Genomic DNA, 25,333 nt, shown 5'->3' with positions numbered 1-25,333 from the left:
CAGGCATGCTTCCTGTTTAACTGATCACATATACTAGAAAAAACGTCACTGGTTAAAAAAAAAAATCAAACACGGAGTGAGACACAGATACTGTAATTAGCCAAACTAGGTAGCATGAAAGAACTGGACAAAGGACTACTCATCGGAATTTATTGCACATTTCAAAAACAGAAAGGGTAAAACACAAATTGGCTCAAAGAAGAGTGCTTCCTTATCACATCCAGACAACGTAAGACATTAACAAACACTTTTGCCCTCCTTTGCCAGGAAAGAGGAAGTAAGAATCTGAAACATACAGTAGTCAGCATTAAAGACATAGCAGCATAATCACGGGCATTCATTTCAAAGCCAACTATCATTTTTAACTGACGTATAACTCTACTGCGTGGATAAATAAAGGTGGCCTTGGTTATATAGATAATACAAAATCACCCTTATTCAGCTTATTCAGAGGACATGTGAGTTGCTTTCTCCATTTCTCATCAATAATCCTGTTAAATGAAGATAGCAAAACCATGCTTTTGAAGATTACTTCAATGTGGACACCAGGAACTTTTAATGTGATAAAACGATCACAAGAAATTTCTCAATATAACAGCAGATTATTTGTTCATATAACTTCAGTTTCCCACTTCTTCTACCACGTTCCTTACTCTTAGACTTTAAAAGAGGCAGAAGTTTGATTAATGGAAAACTAGCAAAGCACAATATCAGATTCATCTCTTTTTCAAGAATGCATATCAGTGTCTCTTAGGACTAATAGGCATTGTTAAAGAATAACAACTGCTGGTAGAGTAGCTCAGGTGTTTGTGGTTTATCTAACTGGGTGAGAGGGAGAGAAAGATAAAGCTACATTAGAAGTTATAGGAAGTGTTGGGCAGTAGAGAGTTGGGTTTCTGAGGCCTAACAATGTATTTTGGAAACAAATGTGTGGTACTAATATTAGACTTCTGCATAGCCTTCATGTAGCATGTTTTGTCCAAGTTGTGAATAGTGGGTATGTTATGCCTAGAAACAGAGAAAAGTAAAATCATTATCACAATAATATGCAAGCCTTTTTTAAGAATCTGAAATTATTTTGATGCAACAACCACGCTAAAATACTACTGTCCATTGAATTCCACATAGAATTTAAGTTTAGACTGATCGTGTAAACTGTAGTCAAGTCTGAGGAGACAATAACTGGTGGATTTATACTATACAAAACTTGCAACTTTTGTGCTTTCCTGATGAAAGATAAGAAAAAAAGGAATGGTTTTATATTTGCAGAAGCTTAAGAAATATCTATAATTATCCAGGTGTAAAGCAAAGTAACCATTATTACCTATTATGTCATTCAAATTATTAATTTTGGACCATACTTTATTTCTACCAGCTAGAATTAAAGCAGAAGTTCCAGATCTGGAGATAAAGGAGTGAACATTTTTTCCCCCCTTCCAGTCAGTTTTGATTCTTGGCAATTACATGACCAATCCCTGCCGCTTTCTTGGCAGTGCTTTCACAAATGGTTTGCCATTGTCTTTTTCTATGGCTAAAAGAGTGACTGGGCCAAAGTCATCCAGCTGGTTTCTGTACCTAAGGCAAGACTAAAATTCAATTTTCTCAATTCTAGTCCAACACCTTTAACCATTACACCAAACTGGCTCTCAAACCCTACTTATATGAAATCAGAGTACTGCAGTAAATTAAGCATCATAATCAGCTTTGATCAGAACTCTCTTTCCCCTTTCCCTTAAGTTTAACTTGGCTATTAATTCTGATGTGTCAAAGTGTGTCAAGAAAGATTCAGCGTGAAAACTAAAGTTTGATGGAAGTGGGGAAAGTCAGTGCTAGTGAGGATAAACCACTCAAAAACGTGGAGGATAAAAACTAGTACAGTTCCAGTTAAAAGATGCAGAGCTGAAAGGTGCCAGTAACACTGGGATCAAAAGGCACATACACTCATATTCTCTACAAAGTAGATATAGTCAAAGTTAGGAAATATCCCAGAAAATAACACAGGTTTTTGAGCCCTACGAATTGGCATTCAACAACTTTGAATAGCCCTGCTTTTGCACAAAAATAACAGATGCAGATTGTGGCTGGTTCATTCGCAGTAAAGTACCACAGAGTTAGCTTATCAGAACCCATCCAACTAGACTACAGATAGTTCTCGACTTACAACAGTTCACTTAGTGAACTGTTCAAAGTTACAACAGTGCTGAAAAAAGTGACTTATGACCATTTTCCACACTTATGACCCTTGTAGTATTCCCATGGTCATGTGATTTACATTTGGATGCTTGACAACTCTCACATTTATGACAATTGCAGTGTCTCGGGGTGAAGCAATAACCTTTTGCGAACTTCTGTCAAGCAAAGTCAATGGGGAAGCCAGATTCACTTAACAACCGGGTTCCTAATTTAACAACTGCAGTGACTCCCTTAATAAATGTGGCAAGAAAAAGTCATAAAAGGGGGCAAAATTCACTTCACAAAACGGGGCAAAACTCACTTCACAAAACTCAACTTAGCAACATACATTTTGGGCTCAACTGTTGAGGACCACTTGTAATTTCTGCAAGGATGGTGAAAGAAAAAAAGCTGAAACTCCCCCCCACCACCACCCACTTCACAGGCCAGGCACATCTTGCCAAGCACTCAAACCTTTTTCCAGCACTCTGAACACAAACGCGAGTCAAGGGACACACAGAGAGAGAGAAAGAGAGAGATCTAAACCTAACACAGTTCTTTGCCGAGTTCCTCGCGGTGACACCACCACCACCACTTCTCCGCCCCACAGAAGCCGCTCAGCAGGAAGACAAGCGAATGGCCTCTATCAGGAAACACCTATGGCGAGCACCAGGGGGGTGTCAGGTACTACGCTCGTCCTTCACCCAGAAAGGGCAGCCGCTGAGGGCCCCGAGCGACAGGGCGAGGCTCGTACAAACTAGTTCCCTTTTGGGCGTTCTCGCTTGGGAAAGAGTCCCAAGCGGAGAAGTAACAGGACCCGGGAAGGAGGAGGAGGAGAGGGGCGGGGGGAGAGAAAGAAAGCAAAAGCCCGCGTGGATGACTCTGCTTTTCCTGACGCTCTTTGGGGGCGTGGGGGTGGAGCGGGAGGGGGAAATCCTCGCGCGCCCCAGTCCCCAGCAGCAGGTGAGCGCGTCCGGCCCGAGTTGAGGCGGAGCGCGCGCGGGGAGGAGGAGGAAAGATGGGAGGTGCGAGCGTGCCATGGGAGGGCGGTCCGACGCGGAGGCAGCCCCACTCGACGGGGCTCTCGCTTTTCAGAGCGTTACTTTCGGCTTCGGAGCGCCCTCGGAGCAGTCCTGCGCCTTTCCAGCTCAGCCTGGACCTTCCGAGGAAGACGGGTAAGTGATCCGCTGGCGCGAGGGGGAGATTCCGCCGGTCGGAAAAACTTCCTCCCTCGTGGAAAAAGGGACCGATTCCCCTTCGGCTGGGAGCTCTTCGACTGGCTCCTCCGCGAAGGAGGAAGCGGGCGCAGGCATTCCTCTTTTGGACACGGGCTCTTCCCGCCAGCCCCCTGCTTCCGGTCCTGAGGGGGTCGTGTGGACGGCTTGAGCATCTTTCTCCACTCCGCCTTTCTTCGGAGGTGCGGTAGAGTCACCCCGCTCTACTCCCCCCGACTGCGGTCCATCCCCTGAGTAACTCGAGTTCCTCCTTCGGAAGAGCAACTTTGACACCCGCCTCTCGCTTTGGGTTGGGTGGCAGACTTTTATGAAAGGAGCTCCCTGTCCCTCCTTCCTGCTTTTCTCTTTGCGCTCGCAGGGATTCCGGCATGGGGCAAAGCGCGGCTGAGTTTAGCAGGACCGGCTGGCGGGCTTTCATAACTCCTGGTCAGAGCAGAGCTGCTGTGTGCAACATCTGTTGGAGGACTAGCTCCGCCGGGACTTCCTTGTTTTAAGAGACTCCATGTTTTCTTGAAATACTTTACTACATTTCTGAACTTCTGAGCTTCTGTCTTAATCAGAAATAGGAGGTTGATATAGGGTTGATCAGGCACCATCTTTAGCTAGTTGCTCTATGTAGCACAACTATTGTTGCCATTTATCCATCCTTCCAAATTCTTCCCTCCCTTGTCAAAGAGTCTTTGGGAAGAAAAACAAAAGCCAAGAACCCCATGGACAAAGGGAGCTTTGGAATGGGAAACCTGAAGCTACTGCATTCGGAAAACTTTTTTGCAAACGCTGTTGTCCTGCAAAATCAGAAGTGTGATGTTAGCAAGTGGTCTGCTCACCTGAAAGGATAAGTGTGCTGAAAATATCATGGCAACATTTTAACAAGTGATCAACTGTAATACTGCTATCCAATAGAAACATTCAGTGTGTGTGTGTTTGCCTAACTCTTTTAACAATGCTGCTCTGGACGGAAAGTTGACAGTGGTTGACAAATTATGTTGACAGAAAGTTGACAGTGATTGACAGGTTTTATGAAATATGCCTTGCGATCATCATTTACTTTGTGCAGTGACCAATTGGCTCACAACTGCTCACACCCTAATTTCTGCATCTAGAAGGAGCAAGTTGAGTGGTTTAGTGTTTAGGAAGTTAGGGATTTTCCCCACTGTAGGCTGACTGGAGTGGGGTTCAGAGGTGGTCAGTCATTGTTTAGCTTGAGGCAGGGGGATGTTTGCTTTCCTGTTCAGTGAATGGATAAGGTTGATTGCATTTGTCATCTAAAAGTATTTGCTGTGTAAGTATGTTTCGGTCCTGTATCTGTTATCTGTGAAACTTAATCTTTAATAGTGGGTGGACAGAGAATGAATTGGAACTTTCTCAGTGTTTCATGTGATTAAAAGATAGGCAGCTAGCTGCCTTATGCTGAAGCAAAACTTTTTTAAAAAATTTAGCCCCTGGGATTGCTGGCAATAACACTTGAGAGCACTAGATTTCTTTTTTTCTTTTTTTGTTTAGAGTGTTTCATATGCCTAAAATATAACTTCTGGCCTAGTGTCTGCTACCTAGGTACTAGCAAATTGTTAAGAAAGAAAGAAAGAAAGAAAGAAAGAAAGAAAGAAAGAAAGAAAGAAAGTAAGAAAGTAAGAAAGTAAGTAAGTGTAGGAATATTCCTAGAAATTAAAATGTTCAGTCGGGTGAGTGACTACAGAGCATGACTAATTTGGCATGCTAGTAAGTACATAGTAAATACCAATGATGTCAGAGAATTTAAAATTCTTAACTATATTTCTAAAATTTAAAACATTCCACTAGCCTAAGAAGGTTGGAAAGCTCCAATCTATATAAATATGTACTCTGATTGGAGGTGTTTTATTACTTAACTCACCAGGGACTGATTTTTTTTCTACATGGTTGCATTACTGATATTAGTGGGAAATTTCTTTGGCATTGCAAATTTGTGTATTTTGGGGATGAATGTTTATATCAAATAAATTTCAAAGTGTGCAATATTGTACATACTCTACTATTATATCTTATAGGTAGCAAACTATAATTATTCAGGTCTTCCAGAGATGGACTTTTTTTACATTGATTGATTATACGTCCTTAAATTGTTTGTAGTTTTTTTAAAAAAATGCATCGAATAATTTCTTGTTGTTCCTAGTCACAATTCAACCATTTTTGAACAAAAAGTTTACATTTTATATAAGGGACTATTAGTTTTAATCTGGTCTTGAGCAGTGGTGAGATTCAATTTTTTTCACTACCGGTTCTGTGGGCGTGGCTTGGTGGCCGTGGCAGGGGGAGGATACTGTAAAATCTCCAGTCAGAGGTGGGATTTGCAGCTTCTCCGAATTACTCAAAATTTCTGCTACTGGTTCTCCAGAACTGGTCAGAACCTGCTGAATACCACCTCTGGTCTTCAGATATAAAATTGAGATATTAATTCCAGTAAGTATAACAAGCTATGTGTAAAGAATATAAAGGGAGAAGCTAATAATTTAATTCATAGGAGTCTGAGAATATTGTAAATTGGTGCCATTTGTTTATTCTCAAATTAAATGTAATTATAGATCTTCAGAACGCTAGTGCTAAGGGGAGAATAAACCATTACGTTAAACAGTAGAATTATTTATCCTTTGGCTTCAGTCCTATGTATACTTTTCTGATAGTAATCTCTATTGCATCCGGGGGATCTTACTTCTAAGTAAACATATAAGTACTTCATTGTTCATGTCTTCATTGTACAGCATAGTAGGATAAGTGTATTTTCAATGCTCCTTAAAAAGATAAAAACACACTGGATCCTTGGACAACTCATTAGCATTTAGTCAAATCTATTTGTTTTATAGAGTGTTATAGAGATAAAAGGGTGGGATTTATGTGTGCATGGAAAAATATAGATGAGTGGATTTGGAGCTATAATTTATCCTTAAAAAGATAAAAACACACCTTGGATCCTTGGACAATTCATTAGCATTTAGTCAAATCTATTTGTTTTATAGAGCATTAGGATAAAAGGGTAGGATTTATGTGTGCATGGAAAAAATATAGATGAGTGGATTTGGAGATATAAGTATTTATTTGTCTTTATTAGAATTTTAAAGTCATATTTAACTCATATGTTTATACAGTAGAACCTCTGGTCTTGAACACTTCTGACCATGACCAAATTGGGTTCCGACCAAAAAATTCACAATTTTTTTTCCGCAGCTGATTTCCCTTTCCGCACCATTTTTTTTGTAAGCGCCAAATTTCCAAAATTAGATTTGGGTCATGACCAAATCAGGTTGCGACTAAAGTTATGGAATGAATTATGGTCATGACCAGAGATTCTACTGTATAAACATTGATATAAAATTCATCAATTTTACAAGTTTAAGAATGCTGAATAGCAGTGTACTATTTAGTGAATAGTGTTTTTTTTGTATTTTGGAGCAATCAAATTACTCTCAATGATATTAATGTGAAACTATGAGATTTTTGTTTATTAAACATTTAATTTTAATATCTCCAAGTATATTAGTATGTTTTAACACATTAAGTTGTGTTAAGTTGTTTGCTATGTAAAATAAATACACTTTCGGTAGAGTGTGAATTAAGTGAGCATATATGTAAATGTTATCCATTGATTTGGATGAATTCCTGTGGCTGAGGATGTTGATGAGATTCCTGAATAAATTCATTCGCTTGTTTCTTCAGCTTGTTTCTTCATTATTGCTCATCTTGGTTTGTTATTGCTAATAAGGAAGGGGTAGCCAATTAGATCCAAGGAGACTATGAGCTCTCATAAGAATTGTCATTCCTCTTTAAACAAGACGTTAATTGAGGCATTCAGGCACACACTAAATTTAGCTTTGTGTCTGGATTTGGTAACCTTGAGGGATGATATTCACAGAGAGAGAGAGAGAGACAGAGACAGGGACAGAGACAGAGATGGTATGTACTTGAATTGTATGGCTTGATATCTTTCAGTACCATCAATCATGGAATCATTCGGAATTGTCTGTTTTAGGACGCAAACGCTTTTTTTTTTCAGGAGTTTGGCTAGCAATTTGCCAAGATATTGCTGGAAATATTCACTTGTGGCAATTTTGTTTTAAAATCTTACATGACTCTGTTTTATCTCTCATACTATCTTTCTGAAATTGTGGGAGATGTCCCTCTTACTTGGCTGAGTAAGGAATATTTTGAATAGAATCTGTACTAGACAGTAGACTGGATTGTGCTATGGTGAAATAAATGAAATCATAGCAAAATGAGAATCTTATTTTTAGAAAAAAATTATTCTACATCTGTAGAATAAGATACATTCTTCCTGAAGGATTGGGTCTATAATTTGTGGTTATTTCTGGATTCGTATCTATCTTTGGGACACATATTAACACAGCCCTGATGATTCATTATCAATTTAAACATTTGTGACCAGTTCTAGATAGGGATGGACCAGTGCTAATTAAACATGATCTAGTATCACTGTACATAAATTGTCCTTATTTAATTTAGTTAATTTAGCAAAATTTAGTTAAGAGCTATTGTGGCGCAGTGGTTATAATACAATACTGCAGGCTAATTCTGCTGACTGCCAATTGCCCGCAGTTCGGCAGTTCAAATCCCACCGGCTCAAGATTGACTCGCCCTTCCATCCTTCTGAGGTCAATAAAATGAGAGCCCAGATTGTTGGGGGCAATATGTTGACTCTGTAAACCGCTTAGAGAGGGCAATACATAAGTCTAAGTGCTGTTGCTAGACTGCTAGTTTATTCACTGAGGAAAAATAACCGTGCATTGTCTGATGTTGTTATTGCCATTGTAGACAGTTCCACATAGTGATTCTGAGCTCTTGATGCCATGAGGCAAATGTATCTATATTTGGATCCTTAACACAGTACCTGAGGATGCTAATACCCTTACAAACATTTCCTTTGATGTCCACCAGATCCATCCTGCAGTTGATGTTATTATTCAGTTCTTTTAATAAAAAGCATGTCCTCAAGGATAGTTATGAACTCACATAACATCTGAAGGTACTCTTAGTGTTCATTTTATAAATCTGCTTATCTACCCTGAAAAAATGGGAAAATTAAAAGAGATGATAGAAAGCAAGTTCACAAAGTGCTTTCTGATAAAGTAGATAAATGTGATGATCAATTTGTGGCTACAATGCATTCAGAATTCCTAATCTGTATCAATATAGTACAAAGATGCTGGAGACAAATGCTATGTAGGTACTATATGTCTTGAAAAAGTCTATGTTTTAGTTGAGAGAAAGCTAAGGAAAACTCATGAAAAGGTCATAAAATATGGGTATGTATTGATATGGAAAAAACTACGTCTAAGGAGGCTTGATGAAAAATGTTTTAAGAAATAAGTCAAGGATATACAATCTCCCATTAATTGTTCAGGGTATTTATCAATATGTGTATATTGCATCCTTAAGAGGTTGGAGATAATGTTTATCAAAAGCAGGGATGTGTATGTTCTTTTGATTGCAGACAATGCCATATTGTTGACTGAGAATCAAATTGATTTGCAGTGAATGTTAAATTGTGTGACACAGCAAGAAATATGGATCTGAAAAATTTAATTATCAAAAAATAAAGATAGATGTGTTTGACAGGGAAATAGAATGAATGATGTTATGCTGGTAGATGTTGGATAATATATGGCCTTTTGCAAGGATTTGTTTTCATTTTTTAATTTTATTAGGTAAACAAGCACAAAAATAACAACATAATACAAGTTAAAAGTATACATTAAATGTTATAAACAACTAGCTACAAGTAAGTCCTTTAACGTGTTATACAGGTCATAATCTAGGTTATACAGAAATGAATGTTCTAACTGATTTTTACATAATGATAGAGCATGTTTTTTGTTCAAACAATTGCAAGAAAAGAATGTTTTTTCTGAATATATGAAAATGATGGTTTGCAAGAGCATGCTTCTGTTCTCTTTGTTATATGAAATTAGATATGTATATATCACAAGAAATCTATAGGTTAAGTTGAACGCAGGAGCCAGTACGTAAATGTAGTGGAAGCAAGGATAATTTGTTAAGATAGAATGGTATAACAAATTGTATTGGCATAAACTAGATTTAATTATATTTTCTTTTCTGTAATCTTAACTTCTGGCTTTAATGTTATTTCTTTATTTACATTTTACTCTTTTTTTCTCTGTCTTACATACTGTTGCTTACTAAAAAAGGAATAGTAAGTTACATATGCACATATTTTTGAATAAATGGGGTTTTTTTTCCTATTTTTTTTCCATTTTGGAGTTCACATTTTTGAAGAGATGCACCTTCCTATATTTGGTTTTTAAATCATTAGGGTGAATAGACAGGCAAGAATTCTTTTAAATTGACATGATAGTACATAAAAATGTAGTCTAGTGGGATGGGTTCTGATAAGCTAACTCTGTCATAGGTTACTGCCAAGGAACCAGCCACAGTCTGCACCTGCTATTTTTGTGCAAATGCAGGGCTATTCAAAGCTGTTGAATACCAATTCTTTGGGCCCAAGAAGTCCAGCTAGAGTTTATGAATTAAGGCCCATAGTTATATTGAGATTCTGATTCAAATAGCAAGAAGAAACAGAAACCAACAAAATAATGTTTTTGAAGTGATTTTTTTGTAGCAACTATGTTTGTTTATATACAGCAACAGTAATAAACTAAAAAGTATAGATTAATTCTAAAACATGAAGAAAGCAGAAAAGTGTTGAGTAAATAGTGCTCCTTTTTCTAAAGTTAATCCAATTTAAAGTGGGAGGGATACAGAAATTTATAGATCCATCATTTTTGCTTAATTACTTGGGTAGTAATTCTCTAAAATAGTGTTGCTATTTTAAGAATAAAAACAACACTCATAGTTAGTTGATTGCCATATTAGCAGAAGCAGCCCTGCCCAGAGAAGATTGTGTATGTAATGTGAATTGTGTCATACAGTATATCACTTTAATGAGAGAGCAAAGATAGGCTATTCCCGCACAGTACTAGAGAGAGGAGAATCACAGCAAAAGCCTTATTTTTATTGCAAGAAAAAAGATGCTACAAACTTTAACCAAACAAAGAAAAAGAAAAAGAAGACAAAAACATATATACAGAAAACTGCAGATCATCAATCCAAGACTGAAAATCCAGAGTAATGCTTTTCAATCAAAGAAGAAACATTCTTTTTGTTGCACCCTAAATGCCTAATTCTTCATATAATGACAAATTCAATGGTATATACTTCAAAATCATTTTAATGCTTATTTGCAATATTACTGTTATCTAAAGTTAATCAAAGTATGCACCATCTACTTAGATTTTCCAAAAGCCCTTTAATAATGTTCTTTATCAAAGACTTCTCAGTAAGCTTAAGAACCAAGGGCAGATCATCTTATAGGCAAGCAACTGGCTAAAGGGATGTATTAGTAGGGTTTCCCAGGGTTTTGTCCTTTCCTTCCTTCCTTCCTTCCTTCCTTCCTTCCTTCCTTCCTTCCTTCCTTCCTTCCTTCCTTCCTTCCTTCCTTCCTTCCTTCCTTCCATCTTATAAATAATGCATATTTATTATTATTATAAATAATGCTTGCATAGCCATCATAATCCTGGGTGACTCACAAAATGTGAAGGGAAAGGAAAGGGTAAAGAAGAGAAAAAAACCCAGCAGTCACTATAAAATCTTATGATTGTTCCTGGGCAACTCTCTTGCAAATCAGCACATAATCTCGCTAGGCTTCAGCCTCATCTTGCCCAAATATTTCTAGCTACAATTTATACTATATTATATCATGTTTATAGAAAGCCAGTCTGATATAATTGTTAAGGCATCAAACTATAAACCAGAAGACTGTGAGTTCTAATTCTGCTTTAAGCATAAAACCAACTGGGTGATCTTGGCTAGTCATTTTCTCTCAGTCCTAGATAGGAGCAAATGGCAAACCACTTCTGAAAAATCCTGCCAAGAAAATTGCAGGTACTTGTCCAGGTAGTTGGCAGGAATCAACACTGATTCAAAGGGACACATACAACATTATATTTATAAATAATCTGGCAGCGGGTGTGACTAGTGGAGTCATGTTTGCAAGTAATACAAATCTGTTTAGAGTGGAAAAACAATAAAAGACAGTGAAGAGCTCTGAAGTGATTTCTGCACATTAAGTGAGTGGGGGATCAAAATGGAAGATGTCATTCAACGTGAGCAAGTGTAAATGATGCACATTAGTACCAAAAATTCTAACTAATCATGCAAATAATGGGTGAAGTGAGCAATGACTAATGAGAAAAGAGAATAAGGGTAAACAATTTAATGAAGGTGTCAACACATTGTGCATCCAATACACAAACGGCCAAAAGCATGTCCAAAATAATAAGAAATGTATTGCAAATAGAGCTGCATATATCATAATGGTCTTATATGTATATCTTTGGTGCAACCTCTCCTAAAATGTGGTGTGCAATTCTGGTCACTGCATCTCAAAAAGGATATAGTAGAGGTAGAGAAGGTTCAGAGGAGAGCAACTAAAATGATCACAGATATGAATCACCTTTCCTATAAGAATAGGTTGTACACCTTGATGTTTTTAATTTACAAAGGGCACAAATGAGATGGCTGAGATGCAAAAAATGATGCATGGTGTGGATAAAGTGAGCAAGGAGAAGCTTATTTTCTCTTCCAAGACAACAAAACCAGAGGTCACCCAATGAAGTTGAAGTTGGAAAAATCAGGACAGAAAAAGAATTCCCCCCCCCCCCCAAACATATAATTAAACTTTGGGAGTTGTTATAATGAGATATAATGCTATCCGTTTGCCTGACTTCAAAAAACCATTTTATGGACCATTTTATGGAAGTTATGAGAAGACTAACAGACAATAACTATTAGTCTTCATGGCAGCATGCCTGCTTCTGAAGGCTCTGCACTAGGAAACTATTAGTTTTCTGTGCAATTGATTGGTCACTGTGAGACCAGACTAAGTGGGGCAGGGGTCTGATCTATCAGAGCATTGCATCTGATCCATTCCCTAAACAATTTTCAAAAAGGAACTGTCCAACAGTATAGGTGTGGATAAGATACAATCCTTAATGCTTGAAATATAAAAGAATTGTGGCTTTAAAAAGTGCAAACCTTTCCCATGATGTCAGAGATATCAGATAACAACTTTCTAATTATGTTCATAATTAGTTTTTTTTTAACTTGATCACTTAAGTTGATTTTTTTAACTTGATCACTTAAATTCCACGAAGAAATACAAGTCCAAGTATATGTCCAGGAATAAAAATGAAAATCAGGGAACTAAAAATCCTTGTGATCATTATAATTAGATAAAGAAAATACATAGGCTTGTCCCTTCTATTAAAAAAACTCAATAATTTATCAATGTACTTTAGTATTTTAAATGTATTTGGGGTAAAATTCCTTTTTTTTTTTTTTTACAACATTTATCTATCTCCATAAATCCTCTGAATTTGATCACCTGCTTATATGAATGTTAAGCTGAGGTAAAAAGAAATTGGTAAAATCCTAATTTTTCATAAATTTTGTTACTTACATTGGTGTCTATAGGAAGTATACCAATTGATTAACCAGTTAACCAAGCTATTGTATTATATGTGCATTTGATGTATAGCATATCAATGAGACAATACAGATTGCCCTTGATTTATGCCCACAATTGAGCCCAAAATGTATGTTGTTAAATAAAAAGTTGTTAAGTGAGTTTTTCCCTATTTTACAACCTTTCTTGTCACAGTTGTTAAGAGAATCCCTGCAGTTGTTAAGTTAGTGACACAGTTGTTAATTAGAGAGCCCCACATTAATTCAGGTAATAACAAAATACAGGAGAGTTGCAGAATATGACTATGAAATTCTTTCCAACACCTTAACAGCAGCTGTACCAAATCAGGGATAATAGGTTGTTAAGTGAATCTGGCTTCTCCATTGATTTTGCTTATCAGAAGTTTGCAAAAGCTGATCACATGACCCAGGATACTGCAGACATCATAAGTGTGAGTCAGTTGCCAAGTGTCTGAATTTTGATCATGTGGTTATGGGGATACGTCAACGGTTGTAAGTGTGAAAAACTGTCATATGTCACTTTTTTCAGTGCCGTTGTAACTGTGAACATCACTAAACGAAGTGTTGTAAATCGAGGACTATCTGTATTGTTTCCATGGAAGAAAAGACAAAGAGCATCCCTGAAGATTTGCATGGGATATTTTAATAGCTGAAGAGAGAACTCCATTTATAAACATCTTGGCTGAAGGATTAGAGTGGCCCACATTAATTCAGTTAATATCAAAATAGGGGAGAGGTACAGAGTGTGACTGCTGGAATTCTTTCTAACCCATTAATAGCAGATCCATCAAATCAGGGATAAGAGGGGCTTATAATGCAACAACTGGCAATATTTCAAGCCACTGCCCAGTTGCTTCTTCCGTAGAATGCATTGATGATTATCTTTTTTCTGGAATAGTTTTCTGTGGATCCAGTTTTTAACCAAATTTCTTCTGTTGGTTTCTTCCCCTTTCCTCCCATATCAAATTTGGTCTGTTCCATTCTGCTTGGTGAGAGTTACCCTGTTGACAGATGACTGGATGGACAGTTTCCAAAACATCATTGCATAATTTCTTTCTAACATTTGATTGGGTTAAAAAGGCTAAAAATGGGGGTAAATTTGCTCCAAAACTTTCTACTGTACTACATCAAATACCTTTTCCACATTGAATAAGCGCACCACTGCCAAATTTAACATTTTTTCTGACTGTTTATCTAAAATATCACAAAAGCAGCAGCAAGTTTAAAACAAACTCTATTTTATAATAGACCATAAAATGTATCCATTTGTTTATAATAGTGTACATTTCTAGTTCATTTTCTATCCATTTGTTTATAATAATGTACATTTCTAGTTCATTTTCTGCAGATGTCTATTGCACAATACAAGAAAAGATTCCTAAGCATATTAATGCCTGTTAGCCAAAGTTTCTGTAACATATATGAAGAGAATATGAATTTAAAAAGTTGTTTAAAAATAAAATTTGCTTAAAGTTCCTTCAGCAATATCTAACTGTAAAACTCAACATATTGAAAAGTTTTCTCTTTTTTAAAGTTTTTTCTTGCAAGCCACTAAGTGCCAAAAATACTGTAAGGTTTATGTTATGAAGGATGATACTGCTGACTTATAGTGTAAAATGTGTGAATGTATATTTAAGTACAACAGTAATATTAGAAGTGGGTTTAGGCATTCACCTCAATGCATAAAGAGTCTCAAATTAGATGAAAAATAGAGGTATGCAACATTAATGTGATTTGTCTCAGTGAGTTGAGGAAGCATTTTGTTTTGCCTGACATTGCCAAAACGCCTTCACAGCGGTTCCTTTAGACAGAGAAGGCTACAGACTCACAGAAGCTGCTTTCTTTATTTCCAGCAGCTGATTGGAAACCTCAGAAGAGATTTCTGTCCATGTGCCAAAGGCATCTTCCTGGTATGAAAATATCAAAAGGCTTCTGAAATGTGGTGATCCAGCTGCTTCATTGTGCTTTTAGAAGCAACGGGGCTGTGTTGTTTCTCAAAGCAGTTCTTGATGCTTTGTGTGAAATTTTATCAAGGCAAAGCACGGGTCTGAAGCTGTATCTAACTCCAGCGGAAAACGGGTTGTACTGGTTCCCTGCTTGTTTCTGCCCAGCTTTCAAGCAATCAAGTGAAGCTCTGAAATGAAACTCGATACTCCTGTTTCTACAAATGCAAGTACGGCAACTTTAATGATCTGAGACTCTGCTTTATTGGGATCCTGGATTGCCCAGTTATACTCAAGCTGAAGTACAACTTACCTTTGACCGGTCATTTATTAGATATGAATGCTTTCACTTTCATGAAAGCAAGATAGCAATGCCCTTTCATTAGCTAAATTCTTTTTTATCACCTGATTCTTAAAATCAGAAGGCATCATAGTCTCGCTGTCTAAAGTGCAAGTTCACATTCATTTTCTCTACAATTATAACTTCAGTTTACATGTGATTTTCAAATAATTTAAAGGAATCACGCATCACCATCTAACCTGATTATCCGAACTGCTTTTATTCCATTTTATCTATTCATTCTGCAGAGCTTCTTAGGTGGTTGCTATGACTTCTGAAGCTTTAAGACAGAAGTCCACTGTAGTGCTTTGTTTCACTTAGGATAAAAAGAAGCAGGAAAAGAATGCTTGGTAATGATATCTAAGTGGTAGAATTTCAAATGGAATATCCTTTTTAAAAGAATATAGAGAAATACTATATATAGAATTCAGGAGTAGGAGAAAGCCTCCAGCTTGAAAAATGATCAAGTTTTAATTTCATGAGGGATTTTTTAAATATCACAGAGGGAGGAAACTAGTCTACCAGCTAAAAACAATGCATGAAACTGGCAAATTAATATTATATAGTCTCTGACATAAAAACTTTTGTCAAATCAGCCAGATCATGTCAATAATAGTTATTAACTTCACAGTAAATCATTGTGTGTTAAAAAAACCTTTGGACATGATCATTATAAACAAGCTCCTTCAAGCTTAACACGTTTGGAAAAATATGACTAAATATTCCAGAACTTTCTCTATAGGATAGAATCAGTTGCTAAGTGCAAGAGGCCAGTCCTATTCAAACATGGCTGTGGTTGAAGGGATGTCTACTCATTGAAGTGTTTCTGGCTCCAATAATTCAAATGTTTTAAAATAACTTTTTAAAATTACTTATTTAATGGAATATAGGGTAATGTTTCATTTATAATTTAATTAAATGGCACACTCTTTTCAAAAAGTTGCTTCCTTATATCTATTATACTAATATTAATGATTAAACGTGGCACTTAATAGGTTTGCCTAACTGTGACTAATGTTGAATTTTAAGACTTAATCAAAGTCTTGGTAATAAATTATGAAAGATTCATTTCTCAACCTCACCTACATTTCATGTATATACAAAGAGCAAACTTCTTTCACATTATACCAACCCTTTAAACATTTATGCATATTCCAGTGTACTGATAGTATACTGGTGCCAAGAGTATTAATGGTGCCACCTGCAGTTTGCTTTCCCATTTATGCATTAAATGACTGGATTTTTCCCAAACTCAGAAAGAGAGCATGCCCTCAGAAAGACAGCAGTCCAAATTAATAGATTTTTTTTCCCTTCCCCATTTTTTTTAATTGATAGCATAATGCAAATATTGAAAATGTCCTGGTAATTAAACCTGTCGGTTCTTTTCTTTTTGCTGTATTACAAGTATGGGGTGATAAGTCTCATTCCATAAGAATTCTAGCATGATGAATGAAGGCAAATATACATGTCCCAGGATGACCCAGATTGGATCCTGAAATTCTAATATGTCTACACCTTGCACTGGTTAGTTGGGTAATCTTTTTTGATACATTACTGAGTGCACTATCAGTTCTCTGCCTCTCTGTGTTGTTATGATTGTATGGATACTGCATAAGGAGGAATAATTTCTAAGCTGTGTTCTGTCTCTTTCTTGTTAAATCAGGTTCAACATCTAATCTTTAAATATCCACATGAAGTAGCACACTTCTCTCAAGGAAGGATTGCCTCTGGTCCCCAGTGGAAATGTTTTGTTTTCTTTTTGCTTGAAATATTTATATTAGCTATGCAATAGCTTTTCTCAGGATAATGTAAGAATATTGTGACAATAATAACAATAGAAATAGAGGAGGTTTTTTTTTTAGAGAGATTAGGTGTCTTGCCATGCGATAGCTATGCATAATTGGATTTTTTAAAAACAATATTTTTCTTGATAGGAGAAATCAATAGTCAGTAAATTGAATTTCAGTTAATATTTACTTTTAAATTAAAAAGGAGGGAAAGATAAGGAAAACAATTAAAGTTATCTAAAAATATTAGTGACCCAAGATCTTCCTAATGAACATTAAGAATAAATGATGATTTATTGCTATTAACTACTATTGATCTATGTTGAATTTAATGTTTTAGTTTCACTACTTATGGCCTCCAGTGCTGCTTAAGTATTTAAGCATTTATTTATTAAGGTAGTAAAATTTCTGGAACAAAATTATTCTGGAAAATAAAGTGGTACCTAAAATTGTGGCTAGGTAATGAATGACTATTATGACAACTGTGGATTGCAATGAGCAATTTTCTCCACCCCGCCCCTGTATGTGGCAACTGAAACAAAGGCAACTGAGACATGGGAAAGCAGCTTGTTTAAATAAAGAGATAAGGAAGCTTGTGAACAAAATATATGTAATTTATACTTATAAGGGAAAGACGTCAACAAAGCGTCAGAGTGTATTGGGCTACTTGGAATATTAAAGTACAGTTTCACCAACCTTCTATGTGTACACAGACAACACATCAAGTTAAGATCAATAAATTAATTTTCTTAATTGGCCTAATGTATTAATCGCTGCTGACATGTTTTATATATATAATATTGGTAGTCCTCAACTTATGATCACAACTGAACTGAAAATTTATGTTGCCATGTGAGGAATTTGCTAAGTGAAATTTGCCCCATTTTACAACTTTTCTTAACATTTGTTAAAGTGAATCACTACAATTGTTAAATTAGTAACACGGATGTTAAGTAAATCTGGATCCCTTGTTGGCTTTGCTTTTCAGAAAGTTGCAAAAGGTGGTCATATGACCCCAGGACACTGCAACCGTCATAAATCATCCAAATGTAAATCATGTGACCATGCGGATGCTGCAACGGTCATAAGTGGGAACAATGGTCATAAGTCACTTTTTTCAGTACAGCTGTAACTTCAAAAAGTCATTAAATGAACTGTTGTAAGTTGAGGACTACCTGTATACCAAAGATGGCAAAATCAGACCTTAAAATTATGTTTAATAATCTTGCTTATATATGGAAAAATGGAGGCCTCATCATGTGGAAAACTATGAGCTTAGCCTAAAAAGAGAGAGAAGGATGATGGAGCCAAAAGAAAAATTTAAATTAGTTAATACTGCAAGCATCCACCTATTTAACATGTATGTTTACTTTACAGGTAGTCCTTGACTTATGACCACAATTGAGGCCAAAATTTATGTTGCTAAGTGAGACATTTGTTAAGTGAGTTTTGCCTCATTTTACAATCTTTCTTGTCACAGTTGTTAAATGGATCAGTGCAGTTGTTAAGTTAGCATGGTCATTAAGTGAATCTGGCTTCCCTGTTGACTTTGTTTGTCAGAAGGTCGCAAAAGGAGATAATGTGATTCCGGGAAACTGCAAAGATCATACATATGAATCAGTTGCCAAGTGTCTGGATTTTGATCACGTGACCATGGGGGTGCTGCAATGGTCATAAGTGTGAAAAATGGTCATAAGTCACTTTTTCCAGTAAGGTTGTAACTTTGAATGGTCACTAAATGAACTGTTGTACGTCGAGGACTACCTGTATTCATTATTCATTATAGTGAATGATGTTTCATTACAGTGAATATCCAATGCATCTAGAGCAGGGGTGTCAAACTCATGCCGTCTCAGCAACGTCACGTGATGTATCAGGGCTTTTTTCCCCTTTGCTAAACCAGGCATGGGCGTGGCCAGTGTGTGACGCATCTGGCCTGCAGGCCATGAGTTTGAGACCCCTGATCTAGATGGCAGCAGTCTAAGAAATGTTCCACTGCAGATATCTTGACTGACAATGAGTCACTGACTAGTGTTCTACATTCAAATGGAGCTACCTGGGGGGGGGGGTATTTATAGTTCCAACTGTTGCCTCCCTGATCACATGACTGCATGCTGGGAGCTCAGCAGCTGGGCCATATTTATGGCTGCAGCATCCTGTGATCATGTGATCCATTTTATAACAGTTTTGTCAATTTACTTCCATAGTGAAGCATTGGTTTCTTTATAGGTCTCCTTCCATGATTCCAGTATTCTCGCCTTTGATAATACTTCATTGCACATCTCTAAGAGCAAGTTTTCTAATGGCTCTCCTATATCTTTATATACTTCTCCTGGGAGACCATCTGGGCCTGGGGTTTTATTGTTGTTGTTGTTTTTGCCTTTTAATTGCCTCTTTCAATTCATTTAGGGTTATCTCCTTATTTAGTATCTCCTTGTCTTTCGATAGTGTATGTAATGTCCCTTCCTTCAAGTATTCTTCTATTTTATTTAGATCTACTATATCCTGATTATATAGGTTTTCAAAATACTCTCTTATACCGTATTTGCCGGCGTATAAGACGACTTTTTTGCCCTAAAAAACATGCCTCCAAGTGGGGGGTCGTCTTATACGCCGGTAAATACATGTGTCACTCCGGTGCAAGAGCGACGGGGCGGAGCTCCGCAACTTGCGAAGCCCCTTCAAGCCCAGCCGAAGTCTCTCTTCCTCCTCCTCCCACCCACCCACCCACCCTCCGCCCGGCTCGGGCGCGCGGAGGCCAATCTGGAGGTGGGGTGGGGTGGAGCGGGAGGGTCTCTGGCGGGGCGCCGCCCAGCCAGCCCGAGAGCGTAATGGCCCGGGGAGTGGGGGGGAGAAGGTGGTGGGGGTGGACTGTGGCGCCCCTCCTTCTGGGCAGCGGGCGGGGCGGCAATTTGCTCCTCCCGCTTCTCCCTCCCTCTTTGAAAGACCGGGAGGGCTGTGCTTGGGGCGGGGGGGTGTCCTCAGGAAGTTCCTGATGGGACCCCGCTGGGCAGGGCCACCCGGCTCCCGAGCTGCTTTCCAGGGTCCCCTTGGGAAGAAAAGGGTCCGGTGGGCGGTGGAAGAAGGCGGCGCCCTCCTCCCACCCCTGTCCCGTCCCGTCCCTCCTCTTGTCCCCTCCTCCCCTCCCCGCTTAAGAGAGAAAGATCTGCCTCCCCTGCACCGAGCTTCCACCGGCGCCGCGTCTCCCGGCCAGCGCGCTTGCGACTTGGGAACCGGCCAAGCGACTTTAAAACCGAGCGGAGGCCAGAGATAGCGGAATTACCCTCCACACCACACACACACACACACACACACACACACACACACACAGAGAGAGTTGGCAGATGTCCATCCCCCACCCTTGGAGTCCCGATGGCACGCACGCTGGGGCTGTCACAAAGAAAGGGAGAGGAATTGAGTGCCAGCCTGAGAAAGGCGAAGCTGCCTCTCTAAAGCATTTTGGTGGCTTTGTAAGTTTGGGGGAAAGGGGTTGGGGGTGTCAATCAAGAATTATATCCAGAATACCCCAAGTGTTACAACTTACCGTATTTGCCGGCGTATGAGGCGACTTTTTGCCTTGAAAAGCATGCCTCCAAGTGGGGGGTCGTCTTATACTGCGAGTACATAACAAAAACTATATTTTGAGTGGAAATGTTGGGGGCTCGTCTTATACGCCCAGTCGTCTTATACGCCGGCAAATACGGTAATTATTTTCTTTTTTTCCAGGTCTGTTTCTAGTATCCCATTGTTGTCTTCCAATTTTTGATTTTCTTTTTTTCAGCTTATAAGCTATCCATCTCCTGGGTTTATTTGCATACTCAAAATAATTTTGTTTTGTATATTGTAATTTCTTGACTAAATCTTCCTGATCTAAAATATTCATTTCATGTTTACATTGTGCCAATCCATTTCTAATTTGTTCATCTCCCGGGGTTTTTGTTAATCTATCATCTAAACTTTTTATTCTTTTTATTAAATTGTTCTGTTTCTTCCACTTTTCTTTATTTTTATTAGCCATATAGGCTATCAATATTCCCCTTTGGTATGCCTTCATCGTGTCCCAGAGAGTTTGCAATGAGGTATCTTGTTTCTTGTTAAATTTAAAAAATATATCTAATTCTTCCCTAATTTTTTGGATGTACTCTTTCTTTTAATATTAGTGGATTAAATATCCACCTATTTCTCTTACAAATATGGTTTTTCCAAATTATTTGCAGAGGGTTGTGATCTGCCCAGAGGTTAGGTAGTATCTCTATATTTTGGATATTTCTAAGTATATCACTATTCATCCATGCCATGTCCAGTCTTGACCAGGATTTGTGTGGATTGGAGTAAAAGGAGAATTGAGTCGTCCTCAGGTTCAATTTTCTCCAAGCATCTACTAGGTCTAATTCTTCAGCCATATCAAAAATAGTTTTGGATAGTATATTCCAATTTTTTTTGCTGTTTTTGGTCACTGGCATAGTCCTGTTTGTTGTCAGTAATTGCATTAAAATCACCAATTATACAAATATTCAAATTTCCTAATTCCACTAGTTTCTCATATAGTATTTTATAAAACTCATTCTGATTTTTATTAGGGGTGTATATCCCTACTAATAGAATATTTTTTTTTTTATACTCACTTCTACAATTAGTATTCTCCCTGCCATATCATTGTAAGTCAGTTTTGAATTTAATTCTTCTTTAATATATAATGCTACTCCTTTTAGTTATAGTTATCTTTTAGTTATAATCTGGGGGAGTTCCCAGCATTAGTAACTTGCCAAAAAACAATTTACTATCATCTCACCGCTTCCTTCTTCAATAGCTTGTCGCGTCTCTGGGTCCGCTCACCAGGAGCAGGCTTCTTCCACTTCGAACTTTGGGCTCTCTTCCTTGTTGGTTCAGGATCACAATTTCCCAAGTTGACTCTGAGAGTTTCTCCTTACTTTGCCGATCCCTCCAAGATCAAGCGCTGCCACGAATGGCCGTCCAGAAGCAAAAAACCCAGTGCAAGAGAGCAGAGCGAAATTCTCCTGCACCGCTACAACACGACATCACCCAAAAGTCCAGCATTGGTTTGTTTAATGACCACCACAAAAAGAATCATAAAATCAGGTTGATCATGTGATCTACCTGCTTTACCACCATCACTATTTACAGCCATGATGGGCAGGTTCTATTATGGTCATAACTTGAGGACTACCTGTAATATTTTTATTGTTAATTTGAGAATAAACTAACAGTAAAGATGATTTTGCTTTTTACCTATGTGTTTTAAATAACTAGTGAATTTATGGTAAAATATGGTTATGCCTAAATAGATGCAATATTATGTTAAATTGCCTGTTACATAAATAATATCAAAAACGTACATTATTTAAATATATATATATATATATATATATATTCATTCCATGGGATAAAATTGGAAATCATCTTTGTTATTCATATGGACAGGACATTTGTGTATTTTTCACTATTACTGTGTATTTATTTATTTATTTATTTATTTACCAAATGCAGGTAGTTGTCCATATTACAACTATGTCTCTAGGCATCAAACAATAAAGAGAACAACAATTAGAAACGAAATGTAAAAAAAAAAAGATTAAATAATTAAAACAGAAATATAGCTATAACCACAGGAGGATGCTTTCAAGATATTGCATACAATAAAGCCATTTCAGAGCTTCCCCCCTTCCATAGGTTCCCAAGCCCATGAGGAACCATATTTTAAGGAAAAATCAGTAAGGCTGTGGCCAATCTCAGTGAATACCCACATTCTCCGACCATCAACAAGGGTTGTCCACTAAAAGAGCCCCACAGACACATTTCCAGTCCCTCTTGGCTCAAGGACGTTGGTCAGCAGCAGACCGATCGAACAGCATAAATTGGTTGGAGCTCAGGGCAGTCCACCTGGCCCTTCGCAGTTTCCTTCCTCATATTTGAATGAGAAACATCCTCATACTAACAGACAACATTACAACAAAAGCACCTATAAACCGACAAGGGGATACCCACTCAAAACAACTCATGTGGGAAGCAGAGAGACTGTGCCTTTGGGCGGAAAGGAACTTGAACTCCATCACAGTGGAGCATATTTCTGGGCTCAAAAATACACAGGCAGACTGGCTGAGCAGGGCCACAGTCGACCAGTCAGATTGGCACCTGCACCCAGATCTGTTTCAGGAGGCAGTTCAGAGATTCAGTCTGCCAGTTATAGATCTGTTTGCTTCTCCCCTGAACGCACAGCTCCTGAGATTCATTTTGAGATACCCATCCCAGGGGGCGGAGAACATCAACACCCTCCGTTGCTGGTGGCCCTAGGGACTCCTCTATGCCTTCCCCCCTCTCCCGCTGATACCCAAGGTGATCCAAAAGCTGCTGCACGAGAAAGCGAAACTGATCTTTGTGGCACCATACTGGCCCAGGAGGCCGTGGTTTGCAGATATCAGGGGTCTGGCCACAGAAGAACCGTGGAAGATTCCACTGCACAAAATTTTGCTCACCCAGGAACCAATCCAACACCCAGACCCTCAATGGCTACACCTAGCCATTTGGAGGTTGAGTGGAGACATCTAAAAAAGGAGAATCTCTCGATGAGGGTGATCAACACCATTCAAGCAGCTCGGCACCCTTCTAAGAGCCGTATATATAATGCCACATGGACTATCTTTTATAAATAGTGCACCAAATCCAAGGTGGACCCATTTTTGCTGTCAATGGCACAAGTTTTGGAGTTTCTTCAAGATGGTCTTGACAAGGCTCTCTCCAAACACTTTAAGATGACAGGTAGCGGCTATTGCCTCGGTGGTGACCTGGGAAGATCTAACATCCATCTCCCACCACCCACAGATAAAGAGTTTTCTTCAGGGCACCACAAATTTATGTCCACCAGTGGTACATCGTTACCTGACCTGGGACCTTAACAAGGTATTCACAGCACTCACGAAGGGTCCATTTGAACCACTGAAAACTACTAGTCTCCATTTTCTCACATACAAGGTAGTTTTCCTTGTAGTTATAACATCCGCACAATGTATCTCGGAAATAGCGGCTCTGTCGGCCCGAAAGGACCTTTGTATAATCCATACTGACAGAGTGGTTCTTCGACCAGACCCCACATTCATACCAAAAGTCAATTCGGCCTTCCACAGGGCTCAAGAACTTGTGCTCCCAAATTTTTGCCTCAGGCCTTCTCAGGGCCTAGAGCATCAATGGCACTGACTTGATGTCTGCAGAGCTCTCCGTTCATACTTACATCGAACGGCTCCTTTCAGGAAGACTGAAGCCCTTTTCGTATCTTTTCAGCCAACCACTCAGGGGCATAAGGTCTTACCTTCAACTATAGGCAGGTGGCTGAAAGCCAAGGCGTACGAGATTCAATCATTACCCGTGCCTAGGGGCATCACGGCGCATTCAACAAGGAGCATGGCAACTTCAGCAGCCCGGGCCACGCAAGCTCCTATAGCAGAAATATGTAGAGAGGCAACATGGCTCTCTCCATCACCTTTCATTCGGCATTACAAAATTGATGTATTTGCTTCTGCTGAGGCCTCCTTTAGTAGGAGGGTGTTACAACGGGTCCACTCGGACAGTGGGGGGGGCTCCAACCCAGATGGAGACCCTCCCGTAGGACAAGCCAAGCTTTGGTATGTCCCACTCTGGATGCTCAGAGCAGCTCAATGGAGAAGGGGCATTGATACTTACCTGATACGCCCGTTCTCAGTGAGCTGCGACGATCATCCAGCACCACCCAATATCCATTAAGCAACTAATCCTGTTCCAGCCAACGAAATCTGGAAATTCACAAACAAACAAAACAAAGAAGAGGGCGGGGATTGCATCACCTCGTCTTCGCCAAAACTGGGGGACGCTAGGGAGGAGTCAGGGAGGAGTAAGAGCATCCTAACAATTAAGCCCAGCCTATCCGAGCAGAGACTAAGCACCTCCCACTCTCTGGATGCTCGTCGCAGCTCACTGAGAATGGGCGTATCAGGTAAGTACCAATGCCCCTTCTCAATCTTAATGATGTGAAGATGTGTGGACTTCAACTCCCAGGATCCCCCAGTAAACATCTTGACAGAGTGGCTTCATAGTAAGACGGGCAGCATATAAATAAATAAAATGAATAAAGTCTTTTAAGTCACCAAAGTTGACAAAGGCTTGTGCTGAACACACGTGCTGAAAGCTATCTTTAAAAGCATGGGCATCTTTTTTTTTTTTTACTATCTAGCAATAGGATCCCGTTAAAGCCAATTTAAATATGGCGCCAAACTATTCAAGGAAAGAACCAACCTAAAACTAAGGAGAAATTTC

The 25,333-nt window shown here is 38.6% G+C and overlaps 1 protein-coding gene across 1 annotated transcript in view; it reads left to right on the top strand.

The window, feature by feature from the left end:
* The first annotated feature begins 3,018 nt into the window (after positions 1 to 3,018).
* The window catches only part of PRKCD (protein kinase C delta), a 70,103-nt gene continuing 47,788 nt past the window's right edge, over positions 3,019 to 25,333 (top strand). Inside the window, exon 1 of the mRNA XM_026680523.2 lies at positions 3,019 to 3,347. The gene's annotated coding sequence lies outside the window, so the exon portion shown is untranslated. The remainder of the gene's footprint in view (positions 3,348 to 25,333) is intronic.

Source organism: Notechis scutatus, chromosome 2 (genome assembly GCF_049901735.1).
Source record: "Notechis scutatus isolate UNSWTSFEM ecotype Mainland chromosome 2, rNotScu1.2, whole genome shotgun sequence".
NCBI lineage: Eukaryota > Metazoa > Chordata > Lepidosauria > Squamata > Elapidae > Notechis > Notechis scutatus.
Note: the sequence above shows the minus strand (reverse complement) of the source record. Positions and strands in the feature narration are given on the sequence as shown.